Source organism: Lineus longissimus, chromosome 7, assembly GCF_910592395.1.
Source record: "Lineus longissimus chromosome 7, tnLinLong1.2, whole genome shotgun sequence".
NCBI lineage: Eukaryota > Metazoa > Nemertea > Pilidiophora > Heteronemertea > Lineidae > Lineus > Lineus longissimus.
The window spans coordinates 2644390-2666361 of NC_088314.1; the positions used below are offsets into that span (position 1 = coordinate 2644390).

The 21972-nt window shown below is 40.6% G+C and overlaps 1 protein-coding gene across 1 annotated transcript in view; it reads left to right on the forward strand.

The window, feature by feature from the left end:
- The first annotated feature begins 206 nt into the window (after window positions 1-206).
- LOC135491400 (reversion-inducing cysteine-rich protein with Kazal motifs-like) overlaps window positions 207-21972 on the forward strand; it is a 44806-nt gene continuing 23040 nt past the window's right edge. The window contains exons 1-3 of the mRNA XM_064777244.1: window positions 207-213; window positions 548-575; window positions 18575-18633. The gene's annotated coding sequence lies outside the window, so the exon portion shown is untranslated. The remainder of the gene's footprint in view (window positions 214-547; window positions 576-18574; window positions 18634-21972) is intronic.

Consider the following 21972-nt stretch of genomic DNA (forward strand, 5'->3'; position numbering starts at 1 on the left):
TGTGATGAGTATAGCCGCGGGGTGTAAGGCAAGACTCCTTCATTATCTTAGAGTAGTGTTCATCCCTAAGTATAAAATCGGCAAGATTGTCATGTGTTCGCCCGAGGCGGTGATGCACAATTGTCTTTTTGCTGGGGGCGGGCCAGATGCTTACAAGAGAGACTCCATGTTTGTCTAAGACATAACTGTGGGATTCTTTTCAAGAATATTTCGGTCAGTGCACTTGGCATTTTGGGAGGCATAGTTTTGTCACATTCTTATGTAACAATATGACGTAATAACCTGACACTGTGAAGATCTTTTAACACCTTTCGGATATGACTCCTACGATTCCAATATCGGTGACTTCGGCAGGATATGTACATCAAAAAGCTATGGAGAGATCAATGATGGCTTCTTACTGGAAGTGACCGTTTGAGAAAAATATTCATTGGATTCAAAATTTCTGTGGAGAAGTTGATGGACGATGTTTGTTCTTCTCAAAATCATCATCATATCCTTCTCTTATCTCCTTTCACTTCATGGAATCTTTTCGTCACTTTCGCAGAATGACAGTCGCTTTAAGAAATGGATCGGTCAGTTATTCTTCTCCGTCTCTTGATGTTGTCACTTTGTGCAGAATCCTGTGGCACTGGATAACATATTAGATGTTTTTTTTGCTTTGTCCTTGTCCTGGGGCAAAGACTCGCCCTCATTTACTTTAGCTGCCCAGTCTGCCCACTCATGTCCAGGAAAGGTTCCTTGTATCATTTTTCAGCCAGGAAAATATGAAAATAGATGAATTGAATAAAAGTCTCGGTCAGTTGAAACGAGAGACCACATATTTAACCAAGAAGAGGCAACATATTGAATAATAAATAGGCCTAGGTAAATGTTAACTGTGCGTATCAAAAAAGCATAGAATATTTAACACCCACCTTGCAGAATAATCATAATTCTGAGAAATGTAAAATATTTATTTAGGCGGCCATGTGAGTGCGTTTTAGCTCAGGGTAAGATCCTTGTTATTGTGAGGAAGGATCTTCGCCCTTTGTTCAGTTGGGTTAATCCAGATTTCCAGGATCTGTTTAGTAGTTGGATCAAGAAGGGGACAATTGCTGAGTGACTGCCGGAAGGGAGATCGTCTTATGGAGGAAATATGAAGAATCAGGAATGTTTGAGATATGGAAAGTATTTGTCAAGAATGACAATTGTGCTGTATGAATATGACAGATAGTCTTGCCTGAGGGGTGCATGGGTACTGCTATGGTAGAAATATGGAGAATATGCTTGACTATGGATTATCATTTATCCATATGCAGTAACAATAGAATTCTGTTGAAATGCCGATCACGCAAAGCATTTCTTCTTGTCTTAGTCATATCGTACATCTCCGTGACACCAGCCTGATCCTCCTCCTTCAGATTAGTGTGTCCATATTTAGGTAAGCTGGAAAAATATCTCAGGAAGACATCTCTCAATTGAAACATTTCTTGAACTGCAAACACCGAATTATACGTGTTTGATCGTCCTTCAAGTATTGTTCAAAACATGTCATCGGCAGTAATCAAATTTGTCCAAACAGACAGTTATCTTTGAGACCTTTTGTTAAAATCCAGGGTTTCCTTGCAAATAGCCTTGGGCATCTTAAAATGAGGGTGAAAGAACTTCATAATTTCTGCCAAAGTCATCCATGTGCATATTTTGTAAAAGGTCATCGCATATGATGGCTTGAGGGGTCAAATTAAAGTTATTGGAAACCACTAGTTAAATGGCGAAATGGACTTATCATGGACTATTCATTATTCCGTTCATCCTCTGTTAGATTCAACCAAGCATATCCTAACTATGAGCACAGTTAAAATTCACTGGCCATTTTATATCACTGATAATTCCGTGGGAGGAGCATGGTTGTCGAACATTTACAATGCAGCTTTGATGTCCTCTGTGATGTGAAAGCTTTTACAGCCTAATTTTAAGGTTTGGTAGGAGCATGTATGAACCTTTGTTAGGATTCTACAAGTTTACATTCTGCAGTTGAATAGGGATTCTTAAATGAAAAATATAAACCTTACATTTCCGACACCTTTGTCAAGACGACCATCCTATTGTCTACAAAATACCAATTTTCAATATTTTATCAACCTTGGACACTGGGCTCTTTCACATACAATTACAAGACAGTTTTGATTTGTCCTTGGGTGGCTATATTGAAGGTTGGCCGTGATAAAGAGGTTTCAAATAAAAATGATTACCCCTTTTGCATAACAGGTTCTGTTGGTCACTTCAAGCCCCAGGGGAGAGAAATACCACAGTTAATGTCTGTCATAAAATGTGTTAACTGTCAAGTGAACATATTCAGGGTTGAAGATGATAATAAGAACCCATTCAATGTCATTTTGTAAAGACATAATTCTGTCAAATGTCATATCTAGAAAATTACGGATATGCTTTGACATTTGCTGTGAAATTCTTTAGATTCATCTGTTTATTGAGATATCCTGTCGACAAGTAGGTTGTGATGACTGGTATGTTTGTGATTTCACTTCATGTATATAGTAATTAGTGAACTCTTTCACAAAAAAGCAGATATCAAGTTTAGCTCAGTCTCTGTATTCCATATCATGATATTTCATCCCTTCTTAGAGGCAGAAAACGTTACATGTACAAACATCTAGTGTGGACATGTCGATGTCATTGTCATCTTCCTCGTAAACACACAAAACAACATCCACACATCTCCATCAGTTAGATTTCTAGTGGCTTATTCCGATGTTCTTTGCTATCATCAAATGCCATTCCAAGCTATTGAAAAAGACTATTGTGCACACACAATCTCTATAGTCGGCTTTCGTGAAGTCCCCAAGGAATGGCGTAATTTCAAAAACTGTCAATCCAATGCTTTCCATGTCATTCAATGGCATACGCAAATTTTTTGCCTATTAAATACAGCGATTGTGCGGGGACACAGAACCATTGCATGGCAAAGCCGTTTTCCCCCAGTGAACTGCTCAGGCGATTTTTGCTTGATCAGACAGGATATGTAACTGAGGCATGCAGTTTTATAATTAATGAATACATTAGTAGAAGGTCATATTGTGACTGTAGTCGGCAGAATACTACTGTTATTCATTAATTCACCAGAATAGATCGATGATGAAAAATGACTTGATGAATTTTATTCGAGCTGATTTCTGATTTTAGATGAGATATACATGAATGTGACAGCTTGAATCAAAGACATATAGCTTAGGTACTGGGTTTACTCTCAAAAAAGCTCTCCAATGATTCAATGATATCATATCCAACAAAACATGAGTCCAGAGTAATTCATAAAAAAATCCATGCAACACATTAAGCACACAAAAAAAATGACTTGAGCAATTTCCACACAGCAGGCAAGATTTCAATTGTGAACATTCCGTATCAACATCACGTGATGTGATCTCGATGGACACAAAATCGTTTGCGCTGGTTTATTATACGAGGATCATGGGGGATTCTATAACCAATGGACACGGAGATGGTCCGATTAGGTTGTACGATTCTAGCTATCACTCGGTTATGACCGGCATTAGGGATCTGGAATAGTGGGTTGATGCTTTGCCGTTATCGTGTTTACTTGCAACATTCTCAAGGAAACAGCCCTTTAGGGGGTAGTTTTCATCTAGTTGCGGTATAGTTTTTTCACCTTCACTAAACATAACGGTTGTGACACGACAAGTCCGGGTGTAAGAAGTTTAGCAGTTGAAAGCCAATCTCTTGAGAATGAAAGCCTTTTCCCAGTAGCCCAAGCTGTTAATTCAAACTACTTCTGTTTTTTTTGAGAATGCTCAATGGCAATGCATTCCCCATCAATGTTAAAATGGGTTTTGCCATAAAAATGAAACTTAAGAGTGATCTTAGGCGCGTCATTTGTAACTTTTATGCCATTTGGCTCAGCAATTTGAAATTGACCCTGTTCCTTTGAACAATAGACTGCAGGTCTTTCTACCCCTACCCCGACACTTGAACATGGAAATAGTGTCGATGATATATGTCCCAGAAGTTATTCCTTCTCTCAAACTTTCAAACAAGGATAACATTTTAGTCCATGTCAGACTGACGCACACTCGGATTTGATGCAGGATTTATGGTCTGCCGATTCAAAGCTATTCATTTTTGGAACGCTTCTCCTCTTAAGCGCAGAAATCAATGTTTGAATGCACGTTCTTCAGTGCATTGAATAAGGTGTAGAAGTACATGAGCAGAAGGTGAATCTGCAAAGGAAAACCATGTGCCAAAGTGAGTAATCAAATGGAGTATGTGATGACAGCTGAAGGCTAGGCCAACCAAGTCGCTGCCTGTAGGAAGCGATCATACCTGACAGCACTAACTACCAGTTAATTGGCACCTTTTAGACTAGACTATATGCGTCCTTACCCTGTCTGTCAATTGTCCACCATGGATGTTACATTCGTCCTTCTTGGATGTGACATTGTCTTCCTGGATGTGGCATTTGTCCATCTTGGTTGTGACATTGTATGTTGTGGATTTGGCATTTGTCCATCTTGGTTGTGACATTGTCTTTTGTGGATGTGACATTTGTCCATCTTGGTTGTGACATTGTCTTTTGTGGATGTGACATTTGTCCATCTTGGTTGTGACATTGTCTTTTGTGGATGTGACAAATGTCCTTCATGGGTGTGACATTGTCTTTTGTGGATGTGACATTATCCATCTTGGTTGTGACTTTGTCTTTTGTGGATGTGACATTTGTCCTTCATGGGTGTGACGTTTGTCTGCAGGGATGTGACTAGCCCTGGTGTTGGTTGTTACAACCTTGTCCTACCTGGGACAAGGTATGTCTCCATGATTGGTGTTGTGTTAGCTATCCAAACCGGTTGTTCATGGTTTACCTGTTTTCGTGTTGTTTGTGTTTCACATCCTGTCTTTGCAGCATGAACAGAGACCAAGAGAGGATCCAGAGTTACAGTGCAGATGTTACATTTGGGCAAGGAGTTGTTAAAAGGAATTGAGCAACCCAGCTCGGTAACTTTTGTCTTCATAAATGTGGAATATTAAACTTTTAAACTGTTTGCTGGTATGACATGCTATGACTTGACATATGATGATTATGTTGGCAGCCTAGCACCACATCAAAAACCGGAAAAATGGAAATTATTGGACCTACTTGTACGTGTATGTTCTGCTGCTGCTTCTATTACAAAAGAATTGAACATCAATTAAGGCATCCAAACCAACTACTCTCCCTAACCTTGTGTTTGCGATCATGATCATTTGACTATTGAATGTTTTGGCATGCTTGTTTTATGTGGTGTTGAAATGGCTGTAGGAAGTGTTGGGGTAATGGTTGATGTTTAAATCTACCTGTGAACCGCTCCATCAAGCGATGTCTGTCTGATGTAGTCAGTGTACATCTTTAAATGGCACATGCAAAGGAATAGACAACTTCCATCAAAGATGATTACTTTGTGTAAGATTGATGGTTGCATGTTGAGACAATCGATCTTAATGTTTTTTGCTGGGTGTCAACAGCATTGGTAAAGTGTTAGTGTAGGAGTTTCGGAGAATACAAACAAATTGACAGCACTTGTCACCGATAATTTCACCTGTCATTTTTTCTAGAAAACCTTACAGGTCTTTTTTATCAGAATTCTGATTGGAGGGTCTGACATGGGGACCAACTGAGAAGCCAACACTTGCATCTTGCATTAAGGAAAGGGCACGTGGGGAATAACGCAATCAAAGTGGTTGTGTCTAACAACTGAGCTTCAGTGATGGTGCAGAAGGCCAATCATTTTGGCATACAAGGTTGGTTTTGGTGTTGGTGAAGCAAGATGTTTCTGATCTAAGACCATTTCCAAAATGCACTCCAAACCCTGAGCAATTTATACCAACTGAGTAAAGTACATCACGGTGGTGAGACCTCCTCCTCCCTGCATTCTCCATCACACAATCTTCAACAGCAAATAATTGTGTAGTAAACACTCAGGTAGACCAACAAACCATGAAGATTTCTTTGGAAATTGGCGGAGACATGGTTGTACATGTTCTCATGAAGTTTGATCTGGCCTCAGTGCAGGAGGAAATAACAGTTGTAAGAGGAGCTGACCAGCTTCCTCTGTACAAGCCACAAAGTAATGAAAAGAAAGGGGAACTCTAACTTCTCACGGACCTGACATTTGGAAAATGATTTTTGTGAGTAATTGTGACAATGACATAACTAAGTCATTTGCAGTTTGGGGTAAGGGCACTTTAGAGGGAGTCACAAATCTACGTCAAAGATGGGAAGTGAAGGCCTGGTTTGTAAAATCTTTGATATTTGAGAGAAATTTGTAGAAGAGAAACACGGGACTGATTGGTGATTATGTTCAAGGGCACCTGGCTTGCACTGTCATCGACTAAAAGCCTTTTCTCATTATGGGAGAGCGAATTACTAGGTACATGTGTCTAAAAAACATTGAATTTCTTCATTTCATTTGGGTAGAGGCCAAGTTGTTTGTTTATTGTTAATAGGCCTTACTTGCCACGCAGGTGGAATTTCAAGTCTGACATGTCTGATTCACCCAAGAAGACAGGTAAAACACTTCCAAACACTCTCAGGGGTAGACCTTACTTAATTTTTGTCCAAACATTTTTTTCACTTTTTTCTGAATCAAGCTCCACTTTCAGGTTCCTGGACAACTTGCTCTCTGCTCCTTCCAGTGACAAGTAGCCACAGTTCCATGTTCCTGTATGACGTGCTCTCTGCTCCTTCCTTTGATTGAAGCAAGCTACTCTTCCAGGTTCCTGGACAACTTGCTCTCTGTTCCTTCCAGTGACAAGTAGCTACAGTTCCAGGTTCCTGGACATCTTGCTCTCTACTCCTTCCAGTGACAAGTAGCTACAGTTCCAGGTTCCTGGACATCTTGCTCTCTACTCCTTCCAGTGACAAGTAGCTACAGTTCCAGGTTCCTGTATGACGTGCTCTCTACTCCTTCCTTTGATTGAAGCAAGCTACTCTTCCAGGTTCCTGTACAACTTGCTCTCTGCTCCTTCCAGTGACAAGCAGCTACAGTTCCTGGTTCCTGTACGTCGTGCTCTCTACTCCTTCATTGATTGAAGCAAGCTACTCTTCCAGGTTCCTGGACAACTTGCTCTCTGCTCCTTCCAGTGACAGGCAGCTACAGTTCCTGGTTCCTGTACGTCGTGCTCTCTACTCCTTCCTTTGATTGAAGCAAGCTACTCTTCCAGGTTCCTGGACAACTTGCTCTCTGCTCCTTCCAGTGACAAGCAGCTACAGTTCCAGGTTCCTATACGTCGTGCTCTCTACTCCTTCCTTTGATTGAAGCAAGCTACTCTTCCAGGTTCCTGGACAACTTGCTCTCTGCTCCTTCCAGTGACAAGCAGCTACAGTTCCTGGTTCCTGTACGACGTGCTCTCTACTCCTTCCATTGACTGAAGCAAGCTACCATTCCAGGCTGTTGACGACTTGCTCTCTGTTCCTTCCATTGACTGAAGCAAGCTACACAACCGGGCTTTCGTTACTCATCCAGAACAAAGTCTGACAGCTGATGGGAACCACCATACCAATTGAATTTGAAAGCCTGCCAACTGCGTCTGACAATTATACTTTGCTTTGGCAAATTTTGATAATTATGATTTCAGAGGATGACAGCTAGGTCAGGTGCCTTCATTTCTGCCTCCAATGTTTTGACTGCGAATTATATGATGGGCTGCAAGGAAATGCCAGCTGGCTGGCTCTGAATGTGTACATTGTGCTAACGCACATGTACATATAGTTCTACAGCATCTCACAGAAAGCACAAATAATAAGGATATTGCAGTGGTTTCTGACATCACATACTTTATCAGAATTGTTTTTGGTGACGCTGCTTGTGGCTGGAAGGCAATAGTATGTAGCTGAGCCAATATATTTAGATTCTCATCTGGCTAGTCTAAGAGAAATCAACAAGTTTACTCAAAGAGCTAGTTCACTACTGTTGTAATGATTGGGGTAAACTGGGATGGGTTTGATTGTTTTGACCAATAGATGTTCTCCTTTCTCAGTGTTGACAGTGATTTCTACTACCATTGTGCTATCCCTGTATAACTCCATACCACCAAGTAAGTGGGTGTTTGGCGACCAGCTTTCTTTAGACAGGTTAATGGTCCTCTCTGCGAGATATCATAGAAAGAGCCCAAGGCCATTCAGGCCACCTATTATCCCAAATCAATTAAGAATTTCAATAACCGAGAAGATCACACTCTGTATGCCCAATCCACAAACAAAAGCATCCACTTATCAAAATAATTTCTTTCTATCAAATTTTTCGTGTATCGTAATTATTTTCGGCATATAATACACCATCGGTACGATGTTGTGTTCTATCGTGTGGGTTATATGTACATTATCGCTGTGGCTGGAGGCAAGTTTACTAGAGTAAATATTCACCTCGGTTTTGATATTAGTATTGGAATAATAGTTTGTAGCAGGACATAGTATTACTATGTGGGCATGTTTGGGCATGCACATTACATGGTTATGGTTCTTGTAGAAAAAAATGTAAAATGAAGTATCTGAGTCCCTAGCTAATTGCTCTCTGACATCAGATCACGAAACTGATCTAGAAACCCTCCTTTTAGCCTATTTCAGGCTCCTGGACAGTAAAGATTAGTCTTTATCAATTGTCATAAGGTATGTTATGAGGCTGAATTGAATACACCATTGCTTCAACCTGCACAACGCTAGTTAAAGGTCTAAATATCAAAATGTCATGAATGTTGTTGCATTGTTTTCTATATTTCTGAAAAAAGTATAGACATATCACAATATGAAAGAGATAAATAATTTGATTTGACTCTCTTCCCTGTGATTATATAGACTGTGGTAGCTGCGGGTTGCACTTTGAAGCTTAAAATAGGATATCATGAGGTATGAGATGTCGTCATACTGGTGTAGTCAGTCTGCGCTTGTTACGTGTAATCAACAGGCATGGTTTTAAGATTGAGATTTGTTGAGAATCCATATCTGGTCAGATGAGATCGGCAAAACCAAGATAGAAATGTTGATCCTGGGTTCTCAGTTTTGCAGCGAAATTTCAGGGGATTACCTTTTTGTCAGTAACAGTTACTGAATGAGAATGAAGAGCACCAACTTGGTCTCTCCCGGTCAAAATATTTCTCTCTCAGAAGATGGCTGGTATACATTGAGTTAATGGCACTTCCAATCGTTTGATTACCAGGCTTAAGCAAGCCAACAGTGCATGTTTACTAAAAGTTACCAGTTTCATGTTTTTTCGCTGCGAGAGTAAGCCCCACCTACAGGCAACTAATCGCTAATAAAGCTTGGAGAAATTAACCACTGTGGAGAATCATGGGGAATGATTTTTTATGATGCTTGGCAAGATATTTGCTTCTTTTGCTTGTGTTTGTATAGGAAGTGAAGTGGATGGTTTGGATCTGATTGGTTTAGGTGGTTCCTTTTCCTGAGTTTGACCTGGGATGCCCACTTTCTTTGGGAAATCAATGGTTCTTAGTGCTTGCTTCCTCCATCACTGCTCAAAAGGAGTACAACATGTAAGAACCCACGTTCTTTCCAGGACAGTGACTCCCTTTCCAGCAGGGGAGGGGTGGTGGCCACGAGCTGTTGACAGTGGGATTCTCTCCTGAAATGAGTGATAGAGGCAAGCTCTCACAACAGACTCGCAATACTGGGCCAGTGTAATGTGTAGAACTCGACTTCAGGCACCCTGACCCCAACCTTTTAGCTCCGTGTAGACAGTTTATATTCACATCTCAGCGAGGGGCTGATATGGTTTGGGTCAGTTTTCCCACTAACTGTGTGCTTCCCATGTTACTGGTAGGTGGTGCCAGTGGGGGGCTGACAGCTTCAACCAGGCGGGAAATGGTAATCATTATTGGTAATCACCAAAGCTGAAGTTTTCTCTTTATTCTGAGACAAACAAGAGTTGTTTTGGACATCGACCTGGTTGGTGAAGTATAGTACTAGTATTTCATAAAGATTGGCAAACAGTTGATTTCTCCATCAAATAACCTACTGTTGCAAACATCAGGAGGAACCAGGAAAGAGAGGGGTGGGTTGCCAAGTGAAAATTGGAGGCTTTTTTTTGGATAAAACCTTTGGCATCACCTCCACCATGACAACTTTCACAAAAGAGCATGAAATATTTCGAATAGGAAAGGTGGCCTCTGGACTCTGCCTGTGCCTCCTTGTATACCTGGCACTGAGAGCCAAACCTTAGGTTGAAAGAACCTTGTAGCACTTGTGTTCCTGTGGAAACCTCATCGTTGGCTCTATAACCAGCTGTTTGTCGCTCCCATCAGGAACGATAACAAGATATTTGTACGCCAAAATCAGCCCGAAGCGATTGCATTCTCAAATATGAGGAGGTGGGATTACTCGATATTGATATCCACGCAAATGACGACCAGAAAAATATACTTGAGTTATCGCTATAACAACTTGGATGCATGTAAAATGTGGAAGACTACTGGTGTGGTGTTACCCTAAAAAGCAAAACAAAAACAAATCTAATACTGTTTCTTTTAGTGAGTTCAGACAAAATATAAACAACGCAACTGGTTTACAAGTAAACGGATCTTGAAAATCTGTTTTTTGGAATTTCTTTGAAAAACACCACAGTTTCGATGTTTTCTTCACACAAGCCTTGCATCAGCAGAGGAGGTTCTTGCGGCTGATGATGTAGGTCATTGAACTATTTGAATTGCCCTTTCAAGCCAAAATCTGATTAACCAAGAATATAACTTTTTGTCCTCATATAAAAATGAAAGACCTGATGTGAACTGAAGATGAAAATTAAATTGGCATCTTTTTCTATTTTGTGATGGCCTGCGCTATCTTTTGCGGCAAAGATTTTGATGTGAGGCGATTTAACTGGTAATTGGCGTGATGTTGTTCGTGCCATGCCTGTCATTGGTCACACCCCCTTGGGACGTCAGAACTTCTCGGGAAGCGCATAATCAGATAAGAAAAAATGTGGCTTTCTAATTTTAGCTTTGTTTCATTTCCTAATGGAATACTGCAGTTCGATGAGAAGCTAAGAGAACAGAAATGTACAAAATTAAAGGGTGTTCTTACTAATTGGTTGATCTGAACAGTGTGGTGGTTCAGCCATCAACGGATTCTCCAACTGTCTCTAGGGCTTCAGCCATGCTTCAAATCTCTAGCATCCTCTCGTGAAGCCAGTGCATTATTATCACTAAGGTTTACGACTCCTGTTCTGTAAGGAGTTTGGTTTGGTGTATGGCAAATGCTTTTTCAATCTGACTACCATCTGCAGGGATAGATACTAATGCTTTGATAAGCAAATACAGGAAAATAAGACGCTTGTTACAAATCCTGATTTGCATCTTGATTTTGAACCTGCCGATTTCCAAACCCCAAATGTTATCAGAAACCGCAGGATCGTGCTGACCCTAACTGAGAAGAGCTTCCTCATCACAACTACAAGAAATCATTAGGTTTTAATGGTGTACAGGGTTAGATGTGAGTAGTTCAACGTCAAACAAAAGTTTACATGGCAACTATGGAAGAATGGACAGCACGAGATCGATAAAGAACATGGCTCTCTTGAGTGGAGAAAGGGAAAGTAGAGAAATTGAAACATTTGCATTTGCTATCATGCTCAATTGTATGAATTTCAAGCGGTATTTCAGTGCCTTTCCTCAAATCTGAAGGTTGCAAAAGCTACACAGTCTTGTAGCTTGAAACATGGTCTGATCACTTGTTTTCTCACGAAAGCTCAGAACCTGGTCAGATGCCTCCTAGGTGATTGCTCTGCCGCTTCAGGCTCTACTCTTGGACTTTCATAAACATGCTTTCCCCGAAAAGGGTCTCTGGTCTTTGCTACACTTGGTCTCATTCCCTCCTGGAAAGGGTGGACCCTTAAGGTGTAGGGACTGTACTAACCCCTGATGGGTCATGAATCGACAGAGAGATTGTCTAATAGCAATAACCTCCCCTTACTGAGTATCAAAAATTCACATTTAGGACCTTCTGCGGCTAACCGTTACTGACGTTCCTTTAACCTATCATCTCGTCATTTCTATTTGCACTTGTATATCTACAGTCAGGTGAATGTGTGTATATTGAATTCAGGCTGTTCCCCCTTAAACCAACTGATAGTAAAGCTAATGGTTGATATGGAGCAAATGAAAAATAAACACGAGATGCTCCGCTCATCATTTGTACAACTAATGGTCCATAATGTGGCTTCAACGAGGGATGATCAGTGGATAGTATGATGGTACGATAAGTGATTTGGAACTTGGCTTGTGGGTTTCTTTGGTGTGAAATTGATGTGTGTTATTAGATGGTGTATCACTGAGGTTTCTAGTAGATGCATGTATGCTAGCTCAAAGTGCACTTTTTTATGGACAGTGCTTCGATATGAGGAAGGACTGGGGAAGTGATAGCAAGAATTGATAATAGACCAGTCTTTTTGACTTGCCCTTGGCCAAACTGCAACGCTGGAGAATTAGGACAATATGTGATAGGTTTATGCATTACCATATCTGTTTGCTGCGTCCACTTGCATAAGAGCAAAAAAACAACAATCTCTCTTTCAATGCCTAAGTCTATTGGGTGTATTACTGAGTCCATTACACAGTGATCTCATCTAGCTTATTTTCTGGCATACTATCTAAAGAATTAGCCGCAATCCACCTGGCATTGGCGCAGCAGATGAAACCATGAAACATACAAGATTAAAAATGGCGAGCAATTATAGATTTGGCGGCCGGAAATCTACAGGATATGGTTCTGATGAAATGTGAAATGACAAAGACACTCTATATGCCGTGTAGCGAAGCAGCTTTCATTTGATAATTCATTGGCCATCGAGAGAGCATAAGAATCAATTGAGCATCGTGGCCATTATTCTTTCAATTAATAACATCATCTCGTTTACCGGGTATAGGGTTTCTGGTAGCATTTGCTAGTTTTTCCGTGATCAACCCGATACTTTGCCAGTTGCTGATGCAGTCGTTTAATATTTGACATGGGCAGATTTGAGGGACTTGTTACGAGTTGTACATAAGTGGGGTGTGAATACAGATCGAGTTGGACGCGAGGACAGCTTTTTTATTGCAAAGGAATGAAGTTCTGTACATTGTATGTGCATGGCGAGTCAACATCCTCAGTATTCTCGGTTGGGTAGGTCTGCTAGGGTGGTGCACCTTCCCTGTTTCACCTGCTCACATTGTTTGGTACCACTTTATACTTTACCAGAGTAAAGCGGGAATCCACTGTTAATGATCCTGTTGTCTTTGATCTTGCTTCCAACATGTAATTAATTGCATCAAAGTGAGCCGTATTTGATCTGGAGCTTTATTTAGAGAGGTTCAGAGCTAGAGGGAGGTTCTTTCCTCGCCAGCAATGGTGACATGCTTTAATTAGGCTTCAAAGAGGACATCTTTAACTGGCTTAGTTCTGTGCCAGTTGAACAAACAATCTGGAAATCGCAGGTCTGGAAATCTTACCACAAAGTCTTTTCCCGGTCCTATAATTGTCAGAAATTTTCCTCCAAGTTTGAGGAACTCTTTTCTCATGCTCATGGTTTGATTTGTTTGCCAATGCTTTCTGGCTTAATTGCTTTGAAAGACATCAAAGCTCTTTGAGATTCTTTTTAGCGATACAAATAACCTGTAATGGCTCCATCAAATCTGACTTTGCTAAACTGAGGGGGCTTTGATTCGGTTCAAGACATATTTTCATCGCTTCAAAGTCATAAGTGCAACTTTGATTTGCAAACTGGAACCATCTTTAGCGATTTGTTTTACAGAATTGTCTTTGAGTCTGCTGATTCAAAAACATTAGTAACATTGCTTTTATCCATCTTTGGGTATGGGTATGATAGACACCTTAAACTCCTCCATCATGCTGTATCACCATGTTTTGAGTTCTTTATCAGGCTCAGTAGGGGGTCAGTTTCCGAAATGCACTCAGCGGGTAACTCCGGTAACGCACCTCCTTGCTCAAGGAGTCACCAGAAACTGAAAAGTGCTAAAGATCAGGATCAAGTGGCTGGCATACGTTTCGTTTTTGCTTAATTTCTTTTGAGATTAGCCAGATTCCGTCCGTGGAAAAGGTTGCTGGTGCATCAAACCTCCAACAAGGTTGAGAATATAGGAAAAACCCAATGAGATCCAATCGAATCCGGCCGAAATTTTACTTCGTGACACCCATTAGTTTGACAGTAGCTGCAGACCAGTGCCAATAACAAGCATAACCATTTTGCCCACCTATTTCAATGACATAAGACACTAGACTATTGGAGTTTTAGTTTTGTTTTATCAGACACTATGGGGTTCATCTTCACCCTGAACTCGGCGGGTTGACTTGGTAGTTTGTTCAAAGGTGACACCAGAAACCGAAAGATGTTGAGATACGGTGATCAAGTTGCTGTTTGGATGTTCTCCTCGAGATTTAAGATTGGTTGGATCAGTTGGCCACTTTGTTCCTTCTCTTGTCTCGAGAATGTAGAAATGTTCGGTTGTCCATTCCATCTCATGTTTACTGGATAAATTAGTGCATTTCTCTCCTAACTATAGCCATCAGTGCACTAAATGGTTGAGGCCAACTTGGATGTGCAGCAGAAGTTGAGTCTATCTCACTGGTATGAAAGTGTTCTCAAATTAATGTAACGAATCCCATGCTTCTCCCTAATGGTTGTGTCAACTGAAGCCATATTAGAAACAATCTCAGACGTCTTGCCTTTGGCCAGATGCTCAGAATAGTATCCACCATCCTGATCAAACATCAGCATCCATGGCCTCAAGTCTGACATGCTCCATAATAACATATCTCATGAAGGTGTAATCATTAGTGCAGAAGGAAACATGTGACGTTATTACATATCTGTGTGTTTTTGTTGACAACCAAAGGCAGTTATCCTCCATATTCTGCCAAATATGCTGTTAGCCCTTATCTCTCCATCTCATCATATATTCAGTGCTGGTTAGTGTCCTCATCTTCTCTTTGCGTTCCAAGTCAGTGAACCACTAGGTGTCGACTTTAAGTTTGATCTTGGAACTTTGCCTCAGAAATTCAGGTTTTGGTAGAGTTCCTTCCTTTTGCCTGAGGCTTTTGGCATCAGATATGCTCAGAGAATTTACAGATATGTTCAATGGACCTTCCACAAGAATAATCTCTTTGTCATTTGCTTCCTCAAAGAGAAATAGGTCAACTCATGTTCTTTTTGATTGGCTTGATAACCTTCAGGCGAAATGTATCATACTGTATGAGGATCTTTTTATCGTAATATGTCCGTCCTGTGTGTCATTTTGATTTTCTATGCTTCAAAAGACCCGCCTCTTTCTGTGGTGTCAAAGTGCACCTTTGAAGCGAGCTGATCACCCGCATGTTGTCGGCCACAGAGACACAAATAGACTTCTTTGAAAATCTTGTTTTGAATGTTACCAATGCTCATTTGAGAGGTTTCATCTCAGTTTGTTGTCATAACTGGACTTGGTGTAAACTATATGTGAAGGTGTAGGTCTTTCAGGCAAAGTTGGGCTGAAACTAGTTCGAATATGTCAGACTTGTTTCGTGCGGTTCTGCAATAGTTCAAACTGGATGATATGGGAAGGGGTACATGTGAATTGCATGTCTTTGGGGTTATTCACTTCTCTCTTGGCATCGCTCCTACAGCTGGTCCTCGAGCTCTCCATGGCCGCAACTGCTGCTTCCCTGCTCTGCCTCTGACCCCTGTCCATATCAGACATCAAACCAGCCCGCAGCAAACCTGCACTGAACTCTCATGTCTAGCGCCTTTAGCAGGCTATTCTTATGTCACAGTGGCATTAATGAATTTATCAAACACGCTCCTTTATCCGGCCACAATGCTCTGCAATCATGGCACTTAAAGTCTATTTGGACAAGTTAGACAAATTTACTGTGTGTTTGACAGATATTTTGGGCGACTCAAATGGACGGAACTTTCACCAGTTGTCTTTCTTTAGAAATTTAATCCAGGAATTCAATAATAGCAAGATGTCCCTCTGGTCTATTTAGTTTTGACACATGGGTGGTGCATGGCATGTGTATGGAGTGCAATTGCTCTGCCCTCTAATTGCGAAAGTAGTTAACTAAAAAAAGTAACACGGCCAGCAAGAACAGAAAAAGATAAATTCGGTTGATTTCCTAAATGGAACAATTTATTTTAACTTCATTAAACATGTTAAAATGGTATTTTTGGGTGGTTAAACAATACAGCTGTCATATTAGTTATTAGTTGTTATGTCAGAAAAATCCATTTGAGGCTTTACATATACTGAAAGCTCCCAAAAAATGTGAAATTTGGTGGCTGACAACAACATTTAGTTGATAATGCTGTGACAAAACCTTCAAAATCAAAAATCTAAGAGGCAATTTCTTTCTTTCAAAATCAAATGATGGGAGAGGACTTTGTGGAAATCTTACAGGAAGGGCAATTTTAGGTTTCCTGATTTCTCATGGGTATATCTATATGGTCTCATGAGTGAGCCAGTTTATAATGACACTGGTTCGCGACGAGAGAAAAAAACTCTTGTGAAAGCATTCGTAGTTCGTGAACAAGGAATCCCAACCATTGGCAATGTTAGCAATCAAGAAATTGCGGGGAACTCGGCCAGAATCGGAGGAAGGCGGGGTACGGTTACTCTGGGCAAACAGAGCGGGCACTGTTGGCTTCATGAGAACAAGCTGTGAAGAGATGTGATTGGCACAGATGAGGCCTGAGCTCCAACTGGGAGACTAATGGACTTGGGTGTTGAAATCACTACCACAAGAACAGCAGTCTGTGGTCTGATTTAATCATTGGGAAAATAAAGCGAGGAAAGCATTTTGGTTAATTTCATCGTTTTTGCTTGAACTGTTCTGATTGGCCGCCTATGTTTTCTGTTTAGTTGACACGGAGATTTCGACATAAGTAGCTTAGATTGTTTTCAAAACATTTAGCGCCCGACTGTTTTATATAGCGCAGGCCAATGAAACGTTTTGATTGCAGGAATTGATACCGTGGAGGATGGAATCTTTATTCAACATGGCTGATTTATTGGCCCGATGTTCTTGCACTTGAATGCTTTCAAGCTATTTCAGTCTTTTCTCACTGATCTGGAGAATAAGTTGGAATGGGTGTGTCAAAACACCAATTAAGCCTTGAAACCCGTGTAACAAAAGAAAAGTAGGCTTAAGTTTTGATTCAGCAACTGAATTCTCCCGTTGCACAGAATATCGTTTGATAAAAAATATCTTACGACTTCATACAGCCAATTTCTTGGTTCTGAATTACGCCCCGAAGATGAGCAATGGACGTACGTTGTGAATCCAGAATGCTTCGATTGAAACACTTTATTCGTTCTTTCATTGCTTTCATTGATTTCCATTGAAGATCATAAGCAGATCGGAAAAACACGAAAAAATGCTGCTTTGAGCCAAGCCATCTGAGTCAGCTGTGACTGTACTCATTGAATTAACAGGAGACATCCCAAAACTGCTATGCGTGCAGAATGCCTCATCGAACGCACGAATCGGCAGATTTGTGATATTGTCGACAGATTTATCATGGCGGCCATTTTGGTTTGGGAAAGGTGAAAAGTTGTTTTTGTGATCAACATGAAGATCTTTCACGTTGTGCTGCTTTTCGTATTCCTGTTTCTCTAAGTTTTGTCAGTGAATTTGAAGTTGGAAGACCATCTCACTCTTGTTTGCGTATGGAAGAGACCACATTATTTCTACTCTATACATTAGCTTCTAAATGAGACAGGCCATTTATGGTCTGTGATTCATTTCATCGCTAATCAAAAATGTAATTAAAAGCTGTCAATTAACATCAGCATCAAGTTTTAAAACTTCCACCCCTGTGGCTACAATTTACAAGTGTCACAGAGGATTCATGTCAATGGTTTAGTCATGCTTGACCATTTTCAGTGCAGTTAACAAGAACCGGCTCTTTGATGTTAGAGAGTGATATTGAGCATCCAGTCAAAAACATAGTTTGAATGTTTCTGAAAGTAGTATTTTTATTGTAGGAGTATGATTTCAAGTATGACAGATCCTCCATACAGCAGAGGCTGCAATTGTAAAAATATCGAACTTGACAAAACTCGTGACCTTTGCTACAGAGAGAGACTATAGACACCATACCACCCATTAACCTTTTGTTGTAATTTCACATGTTCTCTGACATCAATGATACTTGCTGCATGTCAGAAGTGGTGCCAAATGTCATTAAGCAGTAAATAATCTGTGCCAAGTTGAGTTTTACACGTTAATGGTCGTTTAATGGGTAATTGATAAACTGTGGATGAGTTGAGCCAGTTGTAACATCTCAATGACAAATGGCTAGTCGGCTATTAACATGATGTGTTGATCTGTTAAATTGGGTAATTATTGCACATAAGCAGTGTGGAGTGTTGTGATGAATGACCGGTAAACATGATTTATGGTAATGGCGATTTTGTAGATAATAGGGGGCGTTGCGATGTTGGTACCTTAGAATTATTGTTGGAGTCAAGAAATCATGATGAAGGAGCACAAATGTCGATATTTTTTTCTACATTTTCAATTTATTCTAATCTGTCATTTCAGGTGAAAGTTGCTGCCAACATGTGGTTGGCCACAGCAAGTGCAAGAGAGCCTGTGATTTGGTAAGTGTAATCATATCATTTGTAGTTTGTTGACATTGTTCAGACCATGATCACCCAAAGCGTGTGCCATGTGGACCCTCAAAACATTGAACCAGACCATTCAGCCTGATCTCTCTCTCCTTATGAACAAACTTCCTCAGATTTTTTCAATTCTTCCTCATAAATCTTAGAATCTCGTGGATGCATCCATGACTGGAGGTGTCAGCGCGTGAAGAATTGCTCAAAAGATGCCTTCCCCGTACACACAATCATCGTAATGACAGGGATCAAACTGTGCGAGAAAATGATGACCGTAATACTGCGTAGCTTCGAGGTAATAGCCTTGCCAATCTGGCGTCGCCTGGAGTCATTGCAGAGCGGAGCGGATCTCAGGAAAATGATCAATGCGACTCTGGGGATGAGGACGTACATCCTGTGCTTATGTTGCTTATACCTAATATGCGCTTTTCGTTTGTGCACACTGTGTTAAATATTTATTTTTGAGCTTCTTGAATGTGGCGATAGACATTTGGGCTAATATTGTTGCCCGAGAGTATCTCTCAACAATCGATATGGTTCATTTTGTGTGTTAACCCTTGCAAACAACTTTGCCAATTTACACTTTTTCATAAGTAGGCTCTCTATATATTGAAGGGGTCTCTCCAAGAACCCTGTAACCAACATCTTGGTCATGTCGAGAAAAGCAGTTTTTTTACGTCACATCGTCTTAACTACATTGCACAGTGCTATAGGTGTTACAGACTATGGTAATCGACACGCCCATTTCATTTCTGAATGCAGTTAAAGCCAAATGACTCATTTCAAATCCAAACTTCACATCATGTGCTCAGCTGGTGAGCCAGCATGATGCAAATTTACATTACAAAAGTCAGAAATGCGCAATCACAATTAGAAAAACGACAGTTTGTGCTCAGAGGAGATACAGTTACTTAAGTCGGTCAATTAAGATGGGTATCTTAGGACTGTGAGTCCAAAGCCCTCCATTGCTATGTTGATTAACTACCTCGGTGCTGTAATTTAAGCCGATCAGACACCGAGTCCTGTGTGGATTCTGCTCAATGATTACAACTGTTGTTACTAAAACCTTTCTGGCAGTACATCAGTAAGGGCAGCCATGCAAAGTTAAGGCCGGATCCCTACCAACCGCTTAGAATAAGCCAAAGGGGTTTGTACCAAAAAAGGTTTTGCCCAAGAATTGGCTATAAACCAAAAGTGGCTGATGCCTCGCCACTGCGTAGTCCAATTTATATCCCTCTCATCACTCCCCATACATTTCCAATAACATCGATTTTGTAGATTTTTTACGATAATTTCCGATCCAGTGAGAAAATTGAAGTAGGCGAGTTCCTCCTATACGACCCTGTACACCAATTTCACCCATTACTCTGGAGGTTTTATCAAATTTCACAAAAATGAGCCGAAATGGATTGTCATCCCAGCATCTGATTGATACATTGAGTTGTTCATGTAATCTGTGAATTTTTTCGCATTGTTCTATATTCTTATTCCTAGCTGCATTTAATGTGTTAATTTTATCCAATTACGATGCACAGCAGGCAGAATCAAATCAAGGAATAGGACGATGTATTAATTTTTCAATAATTTGCAGAGTGTTTCATATTTGATTACATGTTGGTGTCAGTCAAATCAAATTTTTGTAATGCATATAAAATGTGGCAGAAATGGCACATGATTGAATCAATGCAATAACACTATCCCTTTTCGACTTCATTTTTCCATATCTCTAAGTTTTGCACTCGTTTCTGTCATGCCAGTTTTCTAATCCAGTTGATGATGGAATCGTCACGTGTATCGATCTGAGAATCTGATTTTGAATATCCCTGCGCTGTTTTCATTTTGTATTTGGGTTTGTAGATTTGATGTGTACTCAGGTATGATATTTTGCCTAGTCCGTTGGGTGAGGGAGCCCCTCTGCTTGAAATCCGCTGGAAGCAAGATAAAGTTGGTCGACAGGGGTGAACTCATGACAGACTAGCATCCTTTCCCATGGGACTAATAACATCCCAAAACTGTGATGAGCTCCATTGCCCATGTTCAGTACGCACCTCTGTTCTTCTCCCAATGGTGTCTTCAATGAAGAGGTTTCAAGTCGTTTTTCTTTTCTCACACCAAATACTTGCTAAAAAAAGTTTCTTCTCACAAGTTTTGGAGTATTGAAATCACCTGCCTAATTAATGAAAGCAAGTAATTATCACCTTCAATGACTCCGAATGGAATTGCTTTCGGCACATCATTTATTTCAATTTTGAAACAAAAAAAACCGTCTTGACATGATAACAGTAAAAAAAGTTGGTATATTTTTTCATAAGAATGAAAGAGTCTCATACAAGTTAGCTGTTTGGTGTTTGTTTGGTTGAGATCTGGTATGTGATCTTCTGCAATTGAACCTTTTTCATCCTATAGCTCTCACTGGTTTCCTCCGAGACAGACAGCCCCTTCCAAGTGTAAGTTGGACATACCAACCATCTGCCTCTTAATTACTTCAACCTGATCATCTCAATATCACCTACGAGATGATCCGGCAGCCCCAGTGTTCCTGCTTCCAGACAGACATTGATGAGCTAGAACCCTTTTCAATCCAACTTGCTCCTGGATAGCCAATCCCTTTCAAGTGTTCATTGGATTTGGACATGTCACGACCATCATCCTCTTCTCTGCCTCAGTGAGAGAACAGATCATCAGACCTCTCCTATGTTTGGCATGTTGGACACCGGAACCCTTTTCAGCTCATCCTAGAGCTGTGCAATCGAGCTCTGCTCCCAGGCGTCCCCCTTCAAGTGTAAGGTGGACAAGGTCATGTCTCAACCATCTGCCTCTCGAGTTGAAATTCATTAGTTCAAAATTCTGAAAATTTTTAAGGTCCAAACATTTTTGGGACTGATGATGTTCCTTCATTTTGAGCAGAAACAAAAAAAGTGAAAAAAATATTTGGAGTTAAATTTTTTTTCATCTTTCAGAGTTGAATTTTTTCATCAGTTCAACATTCTGAATGATGATGTCTCTACATATTGAGCAGAAAAAAAAATTGAGAGAACAGATCATCTCCTCCCAATATTGCCGGCCAAGAGATGATCACTCTTCTGTGCCCTCGAGTTAACGGGGAAATGATGGCGGATGAACCTGCCGCTGACAGGTTGAGTTGTGACCTGCTGCGATATGGTGAGATGTTATGATATATAGGGCTAGCATGAATGGCATGGTTGAATGGTATGGACATGGAGGTGGTGAACTCTGCGTAAGTTTTCGAGGAAGACCTTGAGGACAATTAAGATTCCTAGGTCTGCTCCTGCATGGAAGGGTGAACCCCAATATGTGTTA